This window comes from Mustela nivalis (assembly GCF_964662115.1).
Source record: "Mustela nivalis genome assembly, chromosome: 2".
NCBI classification, from domain to species: Eukaryota; Metazoa; Chordata; class Mammalia; order Carnivora; family Mustelidae; genus Mustela; species Mustela nivalis.
The window spans coordinates 51857503-51878977 of NC_139021.1; the positions used below are offsets into that span (position 1 = coordinate 51857503).

The 21475-nt window shown below is 38.9% G+C and overlaps 1 long non-coding RNA gene across 1 annotated transcript in view; it reads left to right on the forward strand.

Moving 5' to 3' along the window:
* Positions 1-7028, forward strand: part of LOC309859051 — a 44303-nt gene extending 37275 nt beyond the window's left edge. The window contains exons 3-4 of the long non-coding RNA XR_014308508.1: positions 731-817; positions 6844-7028. This is a non-coding gene — a long non-coding RNA (uncharacterized lncRNA). The remainder of the gene's footprint in view (positions 1-730; positions 818-6843) is intronic.
* Positions 7029-21475: the final 14447 nt, after the last annotated feature.

The window sequence follows — 21475 nt, forward strand, 5'->3', positions numbered from 1 at the left end:
ATCCCATCATCAACTGAGTATTATCCCATCAACGAAGCCTGTTTTTGTTTTTTTGTTTTTTTTGTTTTTCTGAGAGGTTTTGAATCCCTTTCCTTCTTAGGACTGCATTTGTGGAGACCAAAATCATTTCTTGTCCCAATAACTGGGACCACATCCTAATTGGTCTGCCTGTTTCCCATCTTCTACTCCTCAAGGCTATCTCTTCATGCTGTTAGAATATAGTCTAGAAAGCCATGTTACTTCCATACGAAAATTCTTGAATGACTCTCATAGTCTGTGGCAACATTTCTTGAGCATGCTTGATCTTTCTCTTGGTAGAACAAAAAACATTTGAATTATGTGTCCCAACTCTAGAATCTCCAGAGTAATTCATACGATCAGAGAAGTCTGGGAAAATGTTCACAATTAAATATTGCCAAATAATGCCTAAATGCACTTTGTAGGGCATGCAGAATTCTCCAATACCTCGTTCCTACTTATGTCTTCAGTGTTGTCCTGCTATTTCCTGTCTTAAACACCCTCTCTAAATGTATTTTCTTACTTTCCATCCCACAATTACCCAGCACTTAGTGCTAAGTCCAATTCTCTCCTCTGTGCTCATGTTGTGCTCAGAACATTCTTGGGTCACTGCACTGATTCAGTTAGAGTCAATTATCACTTGCCCTGACAGACAAGAGTTCAAATCCCTGTTGCTCATTGACAGTCATGCTATTTCTGTCCTTGTTTCTAGATGCATCCAACAGAAACTGGCACCAGTGAACTTACCAGAGGGCTGATTCATTGAAAGGACAGGACAGCTCACAGAACTGACAGAAAGGTGAGAGAATTAGGAAACAGGCAAGAATCAAGGAAGGCTGGACAGCCAAGGTCACTCCCAGGAACTATCTTCTTACCCACTCTGATATGTGCTGTTGAACACATGGTGTTGCCAGAGGGGGAGTCCTGACATGCCTGCTCTGCTCACAGAAAATCTCACAGCTGACCTTGTGCTTGTATTATTGTCTCAAGTCCCAACCAGATGCATCTCTTTGTTTGACCTCAGTCATGTGCTCACATTCTAGCTCACTGGTTCTTTAAGTGTGATCTTCTTTAATCCCTACCTGAAAAATATCAATAACACAGGGTACTTGCTAGAAATGTAAGTTCTTAAACCCAAGAGGTAGGGCCTGGCAATCTATTTCCTTGTGGAAAAAAGCTTTCTCTGTGATCCTGATGCATGTAGGCTAAGGTTTGGTAACGGCCGTCGTCACTACAACAGGGCAGGAGGAAACAATGTTTGGCTTCTTCACATCAAGCGTGGGACCAAAGCCCCTATGCTGGGGATTAGCAAAGGAGGAGAAGGATGTCCAGATGTTGAATAGAGAACACACAAAAGAAAGGAAGGATGTTCAGATATTGAATATTAAAGAAACAAATCCACCCAACAAAAAGAATCATGTGCCTATAGTACCTTTTTTTTTTTTTTTTTTTTTACAATTTCAGGGGCGCCTGGGTGGCTCAGTGGGTTAACACCTCTGCCTTTGGCTCAGGTCATGATCTCAGGGTCCTGGAATCCAGCCCCACACTGGGCTCTCTGCTCAGCAGGGAGCCTGTTTCCCCCCTCTCTCTGCCTGCCTCTCTGCCTACTTGTGATCTTTGTCTGTCAAATAAATAAATAAAATCTTTAAAAAAAAATCCTCAATTTCAAGAAGGCTATAGATGTACCTGATATCCAAAAGATAAATATGAGAAAATTCAAACTCAAAGATACCCAGCCCAATGTCACTGCATTCCATATTTTATTACCTCTCCTGACAACAGCAAATACCTGATGTCCACTCCAATTTCAACAACAGGAACATGCCCTCACAGCTTAAGATCAGATATGAAAGTCATTTTTATTTTTGCAGTTTTAATATCATCTATTGATGAAAGTTTTGTCTACAGTTTGAATGAGTAAAGGGTACTGCTTTTCCTGACAGCTCTTTCTGTGAACGTTGTAAGAGTAACCATGAAAATACTTGACTTTGACTGAGCAGATACTTCAAAACACCCATTGGTCCCATTTGGCCTTATCAGCCTCCAAAAAAACATTATTTACACAACTCTTTTCCCTTTGTCTTACAATAAAGCATCTTTCTACTTGAAAAATAGTAATATTATTACTGGTTTTATTATTAAAAAATATTTAGGGACACCCAAGTGGCTCGGTTGGTTAAGGATCTGCCTTGGCTCAGGTCATGATCTCAGGGTCCTGGGATTGAGTCTTGCATTGGGCTCCTGGCTCAGTGGGGAGTCTGCTTCTCCCCCTCCCTCTGCCTGCTGCTCCCCCCTGCTTGTGCTCTCTTCTCTCTCTCTGATAAATAAATAAAATCTTTTATAAAGAGTTAAAAAAATAAAAAAATAAAAAAAATATCTATTGAGTGCTACTAGGTGATATTTACTGAATGCTTGCCACAGGCCGGGCACCATTTTGAGTTCTTTACATGTCTTAAGTTATTTACTATTACAATCCCAGCAATTAGGTACTAATGTTATCCCCATTTTCATATAAGGCAATTAAGAAAAAGTGGGAGTAAGTGATTTTGACAAAGTCACACAGCTAGTAAGTGATGGAGCTGGGATTTTATTCAAGGCAGTTGGCTTTACCCTAGACCCCTTAACCATAATGTGATCAACTACCCCAGTGTTTGGGGGACTGAGAGGCCTCCTGGAATGTAGGGTTCTCAGTATTAAAACTGTTATGGTCCCAGGAACACCAAGATGATTGGTCACACTAAAACTGCCACAATGTTCTGCAAAATAAGTTTATGTCTTTCCCCCCTTGAACAGCATGATATGTCAGGCTGATGGCTGATACTTGTAGATCCAAACAGTGGACCCACATAGCTGGATAGAACATACGAGTCTCGAATGTCTCTGGTCCACTATCATCATTCCAGAATGTCCATCGTGTAGGGACATCACTTAGTGTCTCCTTTGAGAAGACAAAACCCACTCTGAAGAACTTTGCTGTTCTGGAGATACCCCTGGACTTTGCGAAATATTCCACTACACACTAGGACAAGAGGTTCCAAGAATCAATACCAGATTCCAAGAATTCCAAGAATTCAATCCAAATTGTTCCAGTGTTTTCCTTCAGAAACACATAAAACTCTTTCACAAGAAAAATCGCTAGTGAGTTTCAGGTTTATAAATTGGGAGTTGTAAAGAGATAACAGAACAAGAACCTGGAGAGAGGGATATCAGGGAAAGAAAGAGAGAAGAATTAAAAAATTTAGCAGTGAAGGAAGTTACTCAGCAGTTTATGACCCAGGAAGCCAGCATACACAGCGATCCTCAGACTGCATTTCACAGCTGCACAGAGAAGACTGATTGCACCAGGTGATTGGAAGTACCCAGCTGCTGATCAGGGTGGAGGCAGTAATTCTCACCGTTAAGCCTCAAGAAAGACTTTCAGCCTCCTGAAGTGAAATCCGGAGAATTTCCTTCCTGATTGTGACCCTTTTATCAACTGAGCTACCTAAATACTGAAATCTAAAACAGAGGATCCTTCACTAATCTTTTCTGTCCTCTCTCCTGTCTCCACAGACAATCATCCTTTAATTATTTTCCTATTTCTTGTAGTAGTTACTTCTCTAAATGCTATTATCTCTAAATAATAGCCTTATGCAGTCAGTTCTAGATTTTCCAATTTTTGATATTTTCTATTGACATCTGACTCTGTTTATATATATATAATATATAATATATATTATCTATTGACATCTGACTCTATTGATATTATAGATATTATCTACTGACATATTGATATTGACACCATTTGCTGAAGAGACCATCTTTTTCCCATTGCATATTCCTGCCTATTTTGTCAAAGATTAATTGACCATATAATCATGGGTTTATTTCTGGGATCTCTATTCTTTTCCATTGATCTATGTTTCTATTTTGGGGCCAGTAGCATACTCTTTTGATTACTATAGCTTTATAGTATATGTTGGAATCTGGGATTATCATATTTCTAGTTTTCTTCTTCTTTTTCGAGATTGCTGTGGCTATTTGGGAGTCTTTTGTGTTTCCACACAAGTTATAGCATTATTTGTTTTAGTTCTGTGAAAAATGCTGCTGGTATTTTGATAGGGATTGCGTTGAATTTGTAGATTGCCTTGGGTAGTATGGACATTTTAACTATATTTGTTCTTACAATCCATGAGTAGGGGATATCTTTCCATTTGTTTGTGTCATCTTCAATTTCTTTCATCAATATAATTTTAGAGTTTTGGTGTTTCATAGTACAAGTCTTTCATCTCCTCGGTTACACTTATTCCTAAGCATTTTATTATTTTTGGCAAAATTAGAAATGGTATTGTTTTCTTAATTTATCTTTGTGCTACTCCATTGTTTGTATATAAAGTGCAATATATTTCTGTATATTTATTTTGTATCCTGTGACCTTACTGAATTCATTCAGTAAGTTCTAGTAAGTTCTTAAATTCAGTTCTAGTAGTTTTCTGGTGGAGCCTTTACGGTTTACTATATATAGTATCATGTTATCTTCAAATAGTGAAAGTTTTACTTCTTCCTTACCAATTTCAAAAGACCATCCTGAATTAGTCCTTAATGGCTTAAAATGAAACAATCATTTAATCTGCTCACAAATTTTTAATCTCGGCAGAACTTCATAAAGATAACTCGTGTCTTCTCCATGCAGTGTTATCTAGGACAGCTCACCTAAAGCTGAAGAGTCTCTCTCCACATTGGCATACTCACTGACTGGCAGTTTGGTGCTAGCTGTTGCTTCCTGTCTGCTGGGGGGCTTGTCCTTCCTCAGAATATGGTGGTTGGGTTCTCTGAGAAAGAGACAGGTAGTACAAACCACCATATTATCACAGCAACACTTCTGTTACACAGTCTGCTCTGTTTCTCATATAGGCTAGAGTCTGTAGGTCAGAAAATTACAGACATTAGATTCAAAGGAATGTGCATCTGTTCATGGGAGGAATACTCGATAATTCTGGGGCCATGTTTTGAAACTACAAATGTGGCAATGTTTGAATTAGCATTTTTCTTATTATGAGTGCTGATGAGTATCTTTTCACAAATCTAAATGTTGTTTATATTGCCTATTTTGAACTCTGTTCATCCCCTCCCTGGTCTATTTTTTTTTCTTATTTTTTCTTATTTATTTCAAGGATGTTTTTATGTAAAAGGAAGGCGAGCCTTTCCTTTGTAATGTGAGTTACAAGTAATTTTTCCCAGTTTATCACTTGTCTTTAATATTTGTTTATAATATTTTACCTCATGCAGAAGTTATTTTTTAATGTGGCTGGATTTTATATTCTTCTTTTATGGTTTATGGATTTGAGTCTGTAATTAGATCTCCCTTCTTTATAGGAGTTTACTCAAGTTTTTATATTGTATTTTTATTGTTTTATTTTTTACATTTAAATACTATTCATTTGGAATAATTTGTCTTAGTATATGCTTGAGGTATGTTCATTTTTCAAAATGAACCGGATAGGGGCACCTGGGGTGCTCAGCCAGTTAAACATCTGCCTTCAACTCAGGTTATGATCCCAGGGTCCTGGTGAAGCCCTGAGTCTGTCTCCCTGCTCAGCAAGGAGTCTGATTCTCCCTCTGCCCCTACCACTGCTCCCGCTCACTCTTTCTCTCTGCCTCTCAATGCCTTTTAATGTCAAAACCTCTCATTTCTTTTTACTTTCTTAAAAGCTCAGTGGTTGATGTTTTAGCCTACTGTAATGCGACAGTGAACATTATTTAATTTTTCTTGATGTCAATGGAATGCTTCTTGAGTTTTCCCATAAAATATGCTGCCAGCTCAGTGTTTTTTGGGGGGGGGATTATTAATAATGATCATATGCTGTTTCCCCTTGAATCTATCAAATGATGACTTAACAGTTTATAATATTGAATATTATATTTGTTTCATAAAATGTACTTAGGGACTTTTTTCCCCTATGATCTAAAACCATTTAAATAACATTGAATTACATGCTCTCTAAAGGTTTTGTGGAATTCCCCTGGGAAAACATTAGAAGGAACAGAAGCAACTTTGTATGTTTTCTATTTCTTCATTGGAAATCTGTCTGCTAATTTTTTTTTAATCTTTTTGATGAATTGTGGTATATTTTTCAGAATTTATTTAGGGTTTCAAAATTATTTGTATAAAAACTTTAATGATTCTTTTAATTTTATCTTGCTCTGTGAATTACCTTAACATTTGTGGCCTGAGAATTTTATAAACTCACTTCCATGACCTGAAAGGTTAAATTATTCCTATTTTTATTTCCAGTTCTTGAAGGAAAATTTTCCATTAAAAATTATTCTCCTGGGCTTTATTTAATTCTTGCCACCACACTCTGCATAATAGATTTATCTGGATAATAATTCTATCCTCTTATGAATATTAAAGTCTACTTTAACTGGATTTAAGTGAAATTCTTTCCTAGAAAGGCATCTTGATGATTATATACTGAGTATTTTAACTGTTCAAATAAGGTCACAAGCTCCTTATAATCTCTCCTTAAGAGGGCATGAAACCTAGCTCATGTTATAAACAATATTTTTAAGGACTTTATTTAAAGAAATTTTAAAGGATTTTACTGAACTTGAAAGACTACCAATAAAAGTTCATGAATTCAACCAACTTACAAGTCATCTGCTTGAATGGAAGGTCTTAGTCCATTAACTAAATAGCCCACGAAACTTGGGATTTCATATTAATCACTTAGATCTATAGTTCCCAGTGTTCATATATTTCAATAAACATTATTTTTCTACTAAACTTACATTTCTTAGGGGACAATCATCATATTTACTTGGAATATTTCTTTTCATTTACAGAGGAAGAGAGATCTATCTCCCTACTTTAAGAACACAGAGTTAGAAAGATTTACTCTTTCTTCCCGTCTTTTAACATGTGGCTGCTTGTTTTTAAAAATGTAGTGAAGGGGTGCCTGGGTGGCTCAGTGGGTTAAAGCCTCTGCCTTCAGCTCAGATCATGATCCCAGTGTCCTGGCATCGAGCCCCACATCGGGCTCTATGCTCGGTGGGGAGCCTGCTTCCTCCTCTCTCTCTCTCTGCCTGCTTCTCCGCCTACTTGTCATCTCTGTCAAATAAATAAATAAAAATCTTTTTAAAAAATTAAAAAAAAATGTAGTCAATCAGTGCTCCATTCAGCAGCACATATACTAACACTGGGATGATACAGTGAAGATTAGCATGGTCCTTGCACAATGATGACTCCCCCAAAAATGTAGCAGTTGAGAAAATGGAGGCACTGAGAGGCTTACCATTTTTCCCTGCTACACACAGCTATTGATGGCTGAGCTGAGCCTGGGTTTCTCAACTTCCTCCTTCATAGATCTTACAGTTTAGTGGTGGAGACTGATAGGTGAGGCAAATACAAGGAAGTGGTAATGAAAACCTGAGCAGGGCCTGGAAGGCTAAGCAAACTTTGCAGGAGAATGAAGGGCTTCCCACCAGAGGCAACCACCAGAGCAAAGACCCAAGGGGCAGAGTACCCAGAAGCAATGTCCCAGGACTCAATCCAGAAGTTGGAGAGCATTGTGCTAAGTAAAATAAGCCAGCACAGAAACACAAGCACTGCATGATCTCACTTCTATGTGCAGTCTAACGTAGTCAAATTCAGGGAAGCAGACAGTAGAATGGCTGTTGCCAGGAGTGAAAGAAATGAGGAGATATTGGTCAGAGGGTACAAAGTTTCAGTTATGCAAGATGAAAGAGTACTGGAGATACAACATACAGCATAGTGACCATAGTTAACAATACTATATAATACACTTGAAATTTGCTAAGAAGGTAGATCTTGAATTAAATCACACCCCCTCCCCCTGTGCACAAAATGGTTACTATGTAGAGCTGATGGATAGGTTATTTAGCTTGATTGTGGTGTTCTTTTCACAATGCATACTTGATATCAAGGCACTGAGAGACATCTGGCTGGCTCAGCTGGTAGATCATGGGACTCTTGCTTAGGGTTGTGAGTTCAAGCCTCATGTTGAATGTAGAACTTCCTTTAAAAAAAAATCAAGTTGTACACCTGAATTATTTTTAATTTTTATATGTCAAAGATACCTGATATATTTTTAAAAAGAAAGAAATTAGATAGTGGGTATGGCTGGAGAAGAGGGTGTGTGCCTGGAGCAGGAAGAAAAAACAAATAAAAGAGATAGAGTAGAGGTCATGAGAGTTGTTTTTTAAGTAGGCTCCTTGCCCAGCATGGAGCCCAACGCAGGGCTTGTACTCAGGACACTGAGGTCAATACTTGCGCTGATATCAAGAGTCGGATGCTTAGCCAGCTGAGTCACTCAGGCACTCCAGAGAAATGGAATTTTTTCTCCATGTAATAGGAAGACTTAGACACATCCTTCTCAGGGAATGAGCTAAAGGACTGAATCTCAGGGAATAGAAGGGAGCAAACTATATAGTTCTTGAAGTTTTTATGCTATGCATTGATTGCTTTTTAGAGAGAAAAAGATTCAAACAAAAATTAGTCATTAAAACCAATGCAACAAAGAAAGATTTATCTGAGCAGCAGCCCCCACAAAGGAAAAACGAAGAATCCTGTGTTTATCAGTGAGGGCAAACTCCAGTTAAAAGATTCATATTTTTTCCAACTTGAAGAGACTGCCATAGGAATGTTTCAGAGAGACAGTTTAAGTCTGAAATCCTCTGGGCTGTTTCTTCTTTTGTGTAAGGCACAGATGGAGGAAGAAGCAAGTGAGCTCAGGGAGAAACATCTCTGAGACCTGAAACTATCCATATGATTTCATAATTCCCTATTAGGCAATAATTCAAGCTCCAGAAAGAGGGAGAGAGAGAGACTCAATATCCATGACACCATATAACCTCATTCATAAATAATAAAGACAAAAACACCTGTTAGAACAGAGTCAGTGGGAAAGAACAAGTTTAAAGGAGTTGAACCCATCCACAAAGAATGTCGCATTTCTTGCATTTTTGTATATAAAGTCAATGAGTAAGCCAGCTGAGAAGGTTTTACCCAAAGTGTCTAGAAAGGTTCTGGGTCCAGGATGCTTACAATGAAACATATGTACCCCAAATCTAATTGATAACAGAGATTTTGTGATTTTTTTTTCATCTTTGTGTAATGGACAGACTGGATTTTAATTCTGAGTTCTCATGATGAGTCTGTGGAAAAGGTTCTCAAAACAAAGTAAAATAAGCCTCATCTACACACAACTATTGCAAAAATCAATATAACTCAACTTTTCTCTCTGAACTTAGCCACATGAAGATGGATGGCCCTTCTCTATTGAAGAATTAGCTCAACTAATTTATAATAGCCCAGCAGAAATTTAACTTTAAAACCAGTTAACGTTCATTTTTGTGGTTTTTTCCCCTATAGCACTTGCTGTCTTTTAAATAAGTTAAGCAAGTTGCCAGCCCGTTCTTCTTGTTAATCCTTTCAAGCATTTAAGATGGTGCCAGAGCATGTACTGATATTATAAAATAATTAAGTAACAGATTTTCATTTTCAGTAATTAATTACAAGGAAGGAAGGAAAGAAGGAAGGAAGGAAAAAAAGGGGGGGGGAACGAACCAGCCACAAATCCTAGAGAATGCCCTCTGTTCTTTTATTTTTTTATTATTTTTTTTTTTTAATGTGTTTGTTTCTTCTTTTATTTTCCCACCCTGGTAACATTTGTTAAGAAAGTGGTAATGCATTTTAAAGGCTATTATGTCTTAATATCACCTTATAGTAATAACTCTTGATAAAGGCTTCCATTTCAACTTAGAAATTTAAAGGTCAGATCAATATCCACAGCAGCAAAATGACAGAGGCGCCTTTCAAAAGAACCGGGAACTACCTCTTCAGTGCTCTGGCTTAAGTTTTCTGAGCATAATGATCAGGGATAAAAAGCAATGACAGGAATCAGTATTGACTTTCTCCACGTTTTGTGGAAGATGCAGAAATGATAAAAAGTCAGCGATTATTTTTCCTTCATGGTTAAATTTTCTGTGGTCTGTTTAAGTAAATCACAGTGATTGCTTTCTTCTCTCACCCAATCAAAGCGAGAAGCAGAGGAAATATTTTTAAAGTGCTCTTTTGGGAAAATATATTGAAAAGAAGCAGCTAATGGAAAGAAAATGGAACTAAATACAACCTATAATTGTTAAATATAGATGTCCTGGTGGCCAGGTTGGTGTTTCCTCATTTGATTTTAACCCCAAAATTGATATCTTTCCCAACAAAACATGGAAAACTGAAAGTGTAAGGAATAAATGATGAACGTAAAATTTTTTTTTGTTTTGTTTTGTATTTAAATTTAAGTAGTCAGGTAGCCATACTTGAATACTGACTGGCTCTTTTGAATACACAAATAAGATAATATTATATTTAAAGGTTAATTTCATCCTCCGAACTATGTCATTTTGATGAATAATTCTTTCCCCTCCTTTTTAGGAGTTTAAGGATTTGCTCCAAGATTTACATTAATAACTTTCCCCATTTATGAATAATTTACATTACTTTAAATTATTTGTATCTCTTTGTGAGAATCTGACCAAAATCTTACCTTTATAGGTGGCTCTTATTCAATAGTGGCAAAAATTGAAATCATTTTCTCAAGAGGTTTGTAATTAATTTCATGAGTGTTTCCAGCTCACTTCCCTGCATCTCAGTGACCTGATAAAATAGAAAGATTTGGATGGATAACTTTTAAGGATAATTCTGCTCCTAAAATATCTTTCTTACATTTATATAGTTTAAATGGACTATTTTTCTTCTCTTTAGCTTGGTGGCCTACTTTAATCTGCACCTAAAGCAAGATTTCCTTTCAACATTTATGATGTTTCACTATCATATTTCCTGTAATTATGTTCCCACATTTCATTTCATTTCTTTTTGATTTAGATATAATTGGCATATAACACTCCATTAGTCTTAGATGTACAACATAGTCATTTGGTATGTACATGTATTGCAAAATGACCACCATAATATATCATTAATATCCATCGCCATATATACTTCTTTTTTCTTGTGATGAGAACTTTTAAGATCTATTCTTTTAACAACTGTAAAATATACCATACAGTATTTTTAGCTATAGTCCCATATTTTGTTTTTTTAAAGATTGTATTTCTCTATTTGACAGAGATCACAAGTAGGCAGAGAGGCAGGCAGAGAGAGAGGAGGAAGGAGGCTCCCTGCCGAGCAGAGAGCCCGACTTGGGGCTCAATCCCAGGACCCTGGGATCATGACTTGAGCCGAAGGCAGAGGCTTTAACCCACCAAGCCACCCAGGCGCCCCTATAGTCCCTTATTTTAAACGACATTATCTATTTCCAACTCTCTGGCTACAGAGATTTCCTTTTAATGATCCATTAAACCATTGGTGAATTTTAATGATCGAAAGTTTCTCTCCCTATCTCCACTGAGGAAGGCTTATTCACTCAGTTCTAACATCTACCAAAAAAGAACCATTTCTGCTTCAAAAGGTCCAGAGCGGAGTAGCCCAAGTATTAACAGTGATGTAAAAATGACTGTCATGTAAATACAAAAAACAAAGTTAGGAATCTATGTGGAAAGATGATTTGTGAGTAGTTAGATTTGTAATTTGTTTAAGGTTCAATAACTAAAGCCCATAATCACAGGAAGAGTACACAGGTAGTGAGCACAACCATTCAAAACTAGTAGTGTGATACCGAGCAGGAATCTCATTACACGGAGATCATTCCATTTAGTGCACCCCTCTCTAGTTCCGGACTCCACAGCCAGAGCCCTCAGGATCTTCAAGTTACTCCCTAACCAATATGAAGCCAGTTACAATGGAAGCAGGAGGCAACACTGGAGCTCAAATGTAGGGACGTGAGGAAGAATTACATTACACAACCCAGACTAACACTTTACTTCCAAAATGTGGCATGACAGTTATTGTAGTCTGCCTCCAATATGTGTTCTCCCTTTACTTCATGGTAATTGAGATAAATTACCAAAAATGGAAACATCCATTTCTTTGCTGGGAAAATGGTTTAGGACATCAAAACTGCATTTCCCAGACTCCGTTGTGGTTTGGGGTGGTCATATGCTTACGATGGTGTTTTGGCCAATGATATGTAAGTGGACATTTCCTCTGACAGCTTCTCTCATACTCCTTATGAATGAGCTCCGGCACACCTGCTGGTGTCTTTCACCCTTCCTCCTTACTGTTTCCTGGAGCACAGATGTGACATCAGCACCTGACGAGAAGGGCACACGCACGTGAAGGTAACCTGGTGAGCTGGGATAAGGCTGTGTCCCTGATCACTGCTGCCTTATGAACCCTGCATTGCACACCTCTGAACTTTACTTGAAAGAAAGTTCAATCTTGTTTAAGCCATTGGTATTCTAGGACCCTAACATGTAGTGAAATCCAATCTCAACAAATGTGGGTAGTGAGTCAAAATATAATGGACTTTTATAAAAGTCTTATATAAAGCTGGTGTGACAGATCTAAAACCGGCTCAGAAAATAACTAGAAAGTCTTCCAAGTTGTTCCTCATCTTCATGGTTGAGAGCCAGAAACCCAACTGCCATCCTATAGACCATCCCTGGTCTTAACTGGGGGCCTAATTCTGTTCTGGGTGATCATACGTCTGACTTAATTCTTACAAACTTCTGGGGACTTTATGCTGAATATCCTGAGAGCAAGATTAATGCCCCGGAGCTGCCCAAATAAGTAATTGTAATCAAAACAAGCCTCTTCATAGTTACCTCAGAAACCATTTTTTTTCCAGGTGATTCTATCTATGAATAAAATACCTCTGAAAGACTATTCCTCCTGGGTGTGGGGGTAAAAATTTGAGTAATGATATTTGATTACATCATTCCAATTCAGTGTTCCACTGACTAAATGTTAGCAGATGTTCTGCCACAGTCTTAGAGAGGGTAAAAATTCAGATGGTGATGGAATTTTCCAACACTTCTGTGTCAATTTGGATCTGCACAACTCTTATCATTGGACATTGTTTTCCATTTCCTAAATGGATCAGAGATCTCCATCATTTACATAGATTTCCTTTATTAACCCAAGGAACTTTGACAAAACAAAAATAGTTTACAAGCATTTTAATTCTCTCTTCCTTGCAACCCCCTATTGTCATCTTTCAGGTTGATAGGAAGCTTCCTTGAATATTTCAGGATATCCTTTATTTTAGTTTTTTGTTCTTGGATGTCCTAGCTCAGTGTTGCCTGTATAAATCACACTTTGTACACTTAGATGCAATTAATTGAAATGCTTTCTTACATCACCTTTTAAGCAACACCGTCTCATTTTTGGTCTTATAGTCACTAACAGAGTTTCTTTTCATTTTTTATATAACACACTAATGATTGTTAGTTACCATTGTTACCATTGTTAGGGGGAATGCAAGATGGTGTAGCTTCTGGGGAAAATAATTTTGTAGTTCCTCAGAAACTTAAACATGGAGTGCCATATGACCCAACGATCCCACTCCTAGGTGCTACCCAAGAGGGATGAAATCACATCCACACAATCCCGTACATGAAGGATTATAGCAGCAGTAGCCAAAAGGTGGAAACTAAAATTTCCATTAACTGATAAATGGATAAACACTGTACACTGTGTATTCATACAGTGGAATATCATTTAGCCATACAAAGGAATGAAATACTGACACAGGCTACAACATAGATGAACATAGAAAACATCATGCCAAGTAAAAGAAGCCAGATACAAAGGGTCACATGTTATGATCCTATTTTTATGAAATGTCCAGAATAAGGCAAATATATAGCAACAGAAAATAGATGAGTCATTACTTGGGGCTTGGGAGGGGAGGAGAACGTGAACTTCTAGAAACAGAATTTCTTTTTAGGTTGTGATAATATTCTGTTTTTAGATAGTGGCAATGGTTATACAACTTTGTAAATGTATTAAAAACCCCTGAATTGTAAACTTTAAAAAATAAACTATATAAACTTGCCATCTCATTAACGAGAGACATTCAATCTGAGAAGGATAGGAGATGAAAGATTGGAAAAGAAAAATAATCTGGTAGATATGGTATCATGTCATCTCAAGGAGAAAGAAAAGGAAATCTTCCTAGTCCCCTTTCTCTTCCTTCTCCAGACCTGTTCTTCCAGAAGCTGCAATTGGAAAGAGGAAGTAGTATGTGTGTGGCGAGTATGACAGAGTAGGTGACAACCCCCTGGTTACACCCAGGTCTGTCACTGGAGTAGAAAAATTCAGGATATTCACTCAAGGGTGGTTAGGGAAAGTTATAGAAGGTGCCAGGAAGAGGAGAAGGATTGGTATTTGCTAGTTTGTATAAATAACATGCTGGGGCGCCTGGGTGGCTCTGCCTTCGGCTCAGGTCATGGTCTCAGGGTCCTGGGATAGAGCCCGCATCAGGCTCTCTGCTCAGCGGGGAGTCTGCTTCCTCCTCTCTCTCTGCCTGCCTCTCTGCCTACTTGTGATCTCTGTCTGTCAAATAAATGAGTGAAAGCTTTAATAAATAATAAATAAATAAATAATAAATAAATAAATTAAGTGCTAAGGCTCACACAACAGGTTAACCCGTACACATCTCATCCTGCTCTACCCAAAGAAATGCTCGCTAGATGACAGTCAAAACCATTCCATGTACATCCCTCCTGTTCTGATGACCCCTAGAGCTGTATCTCCTGAGCTAGACCTGTACACGCCCTTCGATCGTATGTTGTTAGGTTATAGGACAAGAAAACTTCTTACTTTCCTGACAGTCATTCAGGGCTAACAGGCATGATTCCGGAAAGCAACCAGTTTCAGGTTGCCCTCGGGAGTGATAGCCCACTCCTGTGTGTCCAGTAGACATACTGGCCTCACGAGGGAAACGGAGGCAGGGGCCAGCAGTCAGGTGACTGTATTCAGGGCCTAGCTGCACCCATGCCAGCTGGATGCCTTGGCCTCGCCCATCACCTGTGTCACTTCTATAGCCACTCCCCCTCCCTCAACAGGTGGCTGAAAATCTTCCCAGCCCCATTGCTATCTGCCCCCAATGCTGCATCTGCACAGATGCTGAGCTCTTTCTACATAGGCAGTGACGTAGGAGCAGCCTCTTTCCTCCTCTCCAACTTGCAGATCGAGGGCAGAGGTGGATGGTTTCCATCCTGCATTTCACAGCTTCACAACCTGCCCTCTGAGACAAGTAGTCCGAATCCTGCCTCCCTTGGGCAATTTATGTGACTAATCTCTTCGAACCTCAGATCCCTTCTGTGTAAAATGAGAATAATAATGATAATACCTAATTCAAAATGTGGTTTGGGTCAAAGGAAGACAACTACTGCGGAGTTTCTGGCACAACGTTGGCTGTTTATTTATAATGAATGTTGCCATTATAATTGAGGTTCTGGTCTGTATTTTTTTTTTAAAGATTTTATTTTTATTTATTTGACAGAGAGAAATCACAAGTAGATGGAGAGGCAGGCAGAGAGAGAGAGGGAAGCAGGCTTCCTGCTGAGCAGAGAGCCCGATGCGGGACTCGATCCCAGGACCCTGAGATCATGACCTGAGCTGAAGGCAGCGGCTTAACCCACTGAACCACCCAGGTGCCCCTGGTTTGTATTTTTAACTACAGGATCTTGGAGATGAAGGCACGCAAACCCACTAGAAACCTGTTCTTGAAAGAATCAATTTGTAGAATGACCAAAATTTAGAAACTGCGGTTTTTACCAGTTTTAATAAAAATATTTGATTTTGATTGCCTATCATCGAATATATTCTTTTGTGTATTGGTTAAACTAAAGTTGGCTGGCCACTTGATAAAGTAATCCTAATACTTTGCTAAAGGGTGGCAAATCTTGAATTCACTGGAAGTATCAATATGAACCACTTTTTCCATCAACACTTTTGGCATTCAGTATGTGACTATTTTTTGAAAATTTAAGCACATTTAGTATTTTTTCTGCCAATTCCTCAAATGACATGACAACCTTTACATTTCTAGCAAGTGATTTTTAGTTTGACTAGTTTAAATTTTAAAACACAGAAAATTCTGAGTTTAACTAAAATTGATTTCCCAATTAGAATTAAGTTGAATTTTCATTAAATTAAAATTTTAAATTTAATTTAAAGATCATATGAAATAACTCAGAATTAGCCATGAGTCCTACCAGAGATAAAATGCTGACATATTGGTATCTAACAAGAATTTCAGAAACAGAAATTTGGGTAGCAAATTGCAGAAAGTATCAGTTTAAAAATGTGAAACTTCTGGAATCAACAGGAAGGAAACAAGGATATTTAGAAGGGAATACTTTAATGGATTGGATGATTTGTGATTAATTTATGTTTAAATTAATTTGATATTTAATCATGGTGTAAAATTATAAAAGAAAGATAAGAAAACAAGTTAGAAATCTGAAGAATATTAAAATTTAGGTGCTGAAATGTTAACAAACTGAAAACATTTTAAATTTTTAAACATTTTAATTCCAGTGTCATTAACATACAGTGTTACATTTGTTTCAGGTGTACAATATAGTAATCCAACAAGATATTTAAAATTTTGAGGGGCACCTGGGTGGCTCAGTCAGTTAAGCGTCTACCTTCTGCTAAGTTCATGATTTCTGTCCAAGATTGAGCCCCACATCAGGCTCTCTGTTCAGCAGAGAGCTGCTTCTCCCTCTCTCTCTGCCTGCTGCTTTGCCTACTTGTGTACTCTATCTCTCTGTCAAATAAATAAAATCTTAAAAAAAATTTTAATAAAATTTTGAAACAAAAATCAGTATACACTGAAATTTTCCATTTGAAATGCAAAATATTAACTGTGTTCAGAAAAGTAGACTTAATCATCCTAACTATGTTTGTACATTTTTCAAAAATTGTTAAGCCATTCCTGGGGCTCCTGTGTGGCTCAGTTTGTTGAGTGTTTTATTCTTGATTTCAGCCCGGATCGTGAACTCAGGGTCATGAGATCAAGGCAGAGTTGGCTTGAGATTCCCTCTTCTTCTCCCTCTGCCTTTCCCCATGCTTGTGCTCTCTCTTTCTCTCTCTACCCCTCTAAAAAAAAAAAAAAGAAGAAGAAAAAGAAAAAAGAAAAGAGAAAGAAAGAAAGAAGAAAAAAAAAAAGTTGTTAAACCATTCCTTTTAAAACTGTTACTTTCCAGCATATTCATCTAGGACTCCTGTAAGGAAAGGAAAATCAGTGATTTAAATGCCTCTAAATTCTGCCTCTTTCTGAATGAAAGCATCCTGAGGGCTCTCCTAAAATAACAAGACTATTCAGAGCCTGCTGACCTGTAGAAAATTAGACCCACTCTTCCTAGCTACCTGATGGAATGCCTCTTTATGTCCCTTGCCTCTGCCATGGTGTCCCCAGGGGCAGGAATTCCTCTTCCACCTCCTGGAAATCAGTCTAACATTTAGAAGGAAGCCACTGGGGCTGAGTCTGGTTTAGCCATCACTTCTCAGTTGCTAGCTGGGAAATGAGGAAAGAATTGAGTTGCCAAGTGATCAAACTGACAAGGAATCAAATTTACTGATTTCCAAAAAAATAATAATAATAAAATCAATAAAATTAAATATGATGATTTTACCACATTTATTTTTTAATATTTTAAAAGATTTTATTTATTCATCTGGGAGAGAGAGACAGAGAGAGAGTATGAGCAGGAGGGAGAGGCAGAGGGAGAAGCAGGCTCCCAGTTGAGCCAGTGCCCCAAGTGGGACTCCACTTGGAACTTGATGTGGGGCTCCAGGTGGGGCCAGAGCCCCAGAGATCATGACCTGAACTCAGGGCAGACACTTAACCATCTGAGCCCCCAGGCGCCCTTGATTTTACTAAGTTTAAAAGCAATGGCTTAATAACTTTTAGGAAAATGTACAGATAGTTACTAATGACTTAAATATACTTTTCTGAACATAGTACAGTGTCTTTCCCATGACAGAGATCTGTGTGGTAAGCAGGCCTGTCTTACAGATTCCATACATCTAAGAATGAAAGGCAGAAGCTGAAACACAAAAATCAGAATCACAAAACTCCTAATAAGGGAAGGCGTGGTTGGAGAAACTGGAAAAGTGTGACAGGAGCCGTGGAATGGAAGGAAGCAAAAGACAGTGACAGGAAGCTAAGCAAGGTCAGTGAAACAAGACGAAATTGGCGTTTGCATGAACTTCAGGACTGGGTGTATGAATACTCAGCAGTAAGGTGTTTTGGGTTTTTTGTTTGTTTGTTTTGTGGTTTTTTTGCAGGGGATTGGCTTGGCTTAAAGGTGAATAGAATTCATGTGTAGCCCAGCAGTGAGATTTTCCCTCCATTCATTCAAGAAGCTGCCCGGCAGTCCTACATGGATCTCATTTCCCCTTTATTGAGTGCCTTTGACCTTCACCTAGAAGAGGGGCCACAGAAGCATGCACTCTGGGATCTGGAATCAGAATGGTCTGGGCCTCTCCAAAGGTATTTACTACACGTGAAACTTGGCAAAATTTACCTAACTTCCCCCATGGTAGGCATCTGAAATCCAGAGATAATTATACCAACTTTATAGAGTTACTGAGATGAGTGTGCCAAATCAGATATGCAAAGTGCTAGGAACAAGACTTGTTAAGTAGCAGCTGCTTAATAATACTGGTAGCAACCCTCTTGCCTATAAAAACCACCCTCCTGCCTTGGATGACTTTCTTTCTTACCCTTCATGTATCTGAACATTTCCTTTAAGAAACTTGATCTCAGACTAAGAAGTGAAACACTAGGGTTGAGTTTTACACACTGTATATGATTGAGTGCTTGTGGTTTGCTGCTTTACCTGAGTCATTTTTACTTGTGTGTTCTGCCACTGACTTTCTTACACACAGATAGATTAAGCTTTAACATTTCCTTGCTTCTTCTGACAACATAAAAACTAGCTTCTGGGTTATTACTTATAATTGCTCTGTGACTGATATCTTATGGTTTATAATTATTAGCAAAGGCAAATTCTTATGGTGGGGAGCACATTAAAAAAATAAACAAATCACTGCCAAGTGCCCAGGCCCCTGATGCTGCTAAAGGAGTTGCATTTCTGAAACATTTGGAGCCAGAGACGAGATTTGTGATGAAACCATTATGAATTTGACAGCTACTCTGATAGGAATTTGTCAAGAATTATTCTCTAAAAAATTTCCTGGAAGCTTCTTTCCCTTGTGTCTGTCTAGCCTTTGGTTTCAGTACTTAGTTATGATCTCTAACCTAGAAACAAGGACTCCTTGGGAAAGCTCCTCGGTCCACATGGCATGTGTGTGACTGTCTTCCAGGGCAACAGCTACAGTGCCTCAGGCCCCGCCATGCCGAAGGCGAACTGTGTTGGGCAATGTGTACCAAAGGCTGTGATCAGGACACTCCTCTCAGAGTAATGTGGTCCCTCAACCTAAACACTATACAAGAGATTGTCCAACATCTAGGACCTCTACGAAGTGAGTCTGGAGACTGGAGACACTGGAGAACATCTGCTTAGAGAATGAAGGCATCCGAATGCTTACTCTTTCAGAATACTGAGAACCCAGACAAGGTGTTTTTGAGATGCCATGTGCAAACCATGATGGAAAAAGCCCTTTCTGTGATTTAAACAACACAAAACAACAATAAGGAAGTTAGAGAGAGAGAGTGCCTTCCCACCAGGGATCAGGGAGTCAGGAGCTGGGACAAAGAACAGCAGTCGGTGACCAGCATTTTCCCAGCCATACTTCACTGCATGCTTCCCTGTCCCAACACTTGCTTGTGCTGTTTTCTGCACCAGCTTCTGGGGAGTCATGTGGTTCCTCCATCGAAACATTAACACAGAAGAGAAAGAAACAATCCAAATGCCACTCTTTTTTGGCTGCTCTCATTTTCCAAGGTAAAGAGAAACTTGTTTTCTGAATATATGAATACTTGTGGAGGTTATTTCTACAAATTGGCTTCCAAAGTAGATTGGAACCAGCTGGTTAAGATGAGATGTTAAATACCCTTTCCCCGAGGGAGAACACAGGAACGTGGATGCTACCTTTGCTTCCCTCTTAACACTCACAGCAAAGGCAGCCATTCCAATAGTTTAGGTTTGGAAGTATGACATGATAGTAACTCAAACATTCAGTCCTGGTTTTGTTTCCGTTTTTTTTTTTTTTTCTTTTTCTTTCTTTCTTTTTTTTTGGGAGGGAGGAGGGAATAAATGTAAAGTCAGAATGTGAGAGTAAGAAAAGGATCTGCTGGAAAATTCAACAGCGCTTACTGAATACCAATGTCGCGCTGTAAGTACTCAGCACTTTGCCTCCAACCGCGAAGTACTTGCTTTAGATATCATGACGTGAATGTGTCATGGCTTTTCAGTTAGCCTAACAGATTTAAGAGGCATTTCCAAATTAAAGATGTAAAAATGACAATTCATAAGAAACCCTGTTGGGCCACACTGTATCCGTTTGGCGGTTGTTACGAGGATACTTCCGGCTTCAGGCTTGCATAAGGTCAAGGGCGCCAGGAGGCAAGGGAGAAGCCCAGGCTTCAGTCTGCGAGCACTCATCCATAATGCCCTTCCTGGCAGTGAAAGCCACACACACACACACACACACACCCCTCCTGACTCCACATAAAAGTTATTTTGCGTACTTCCTGCTCACTGACTGACAGTTGAATAAGATTCAGACCACAAAAGCCACAGACGCTGGGAGCTATTTTAGCACACATTGCCCAGGACCGAAAAGTATTGCAAGGTGTCTGTCCTATTTGCATACCTTGAAGTTGAATAAAAGGAGGTCAGGGTCTAGATCTACAAGGGTTAAAAAAAAAAAAAAATCCCTTAAGTTATTTGCTTAGTTTCTAATGCACATTCATGTCCCTCTGTTGTATCTGTAGGTGTGGGAGGTCTCTGCCTGGAGCCAGAGCCAACAGGCAGGGCTTTGTGAGGACCGCCCTGCAATGTCAGCAATGAGGGCGGGTTCTGCCTCCCTGGCCAGGCAGGCCTGGCAGCTCTGGGGTGCGGTTGGGACTGGCTCCTGTTCCCATCAGGCCACTTTGCAGCCTTGCTATTGGCCTACAGAGCAACTTGCTGCTGCCCTGGGACAAGCCTGCTGTCCTGTTGGCTGGCAGGTACCTGGTGTGGAGAATCCTCCATTCACTACCCAACTAGGTCATCATCACACCACTTCTACTATCTGACATGGCATGCAGCCGTGGACACCTCAGCACATTCCAGGAGAAAAAAAACAAGTTTGAAAGTTCGTTAGGGATTTTTTTGTATAGCCCTCAAGCCCATCTACTGAAGGCCAGAGTATTGGCACACTATCAGGGAGAAAGAGAGAGAAAGAGCAAGTCACCTTCCCTTAAGGATAGGAGGGAAATTATGTGCTGTGTTGCAAAGATAATGAAGAAAGCAGCCAGGCCTCTCCTAAGCTGATGCTTTTTGAAATAGAGAATTTCCAAACACCAAGTGCTCCTGATGGAGAGATGAAGTTCTTGCATTCCCTTGCATTCTTGATGTGTCACATTTCCTGGGT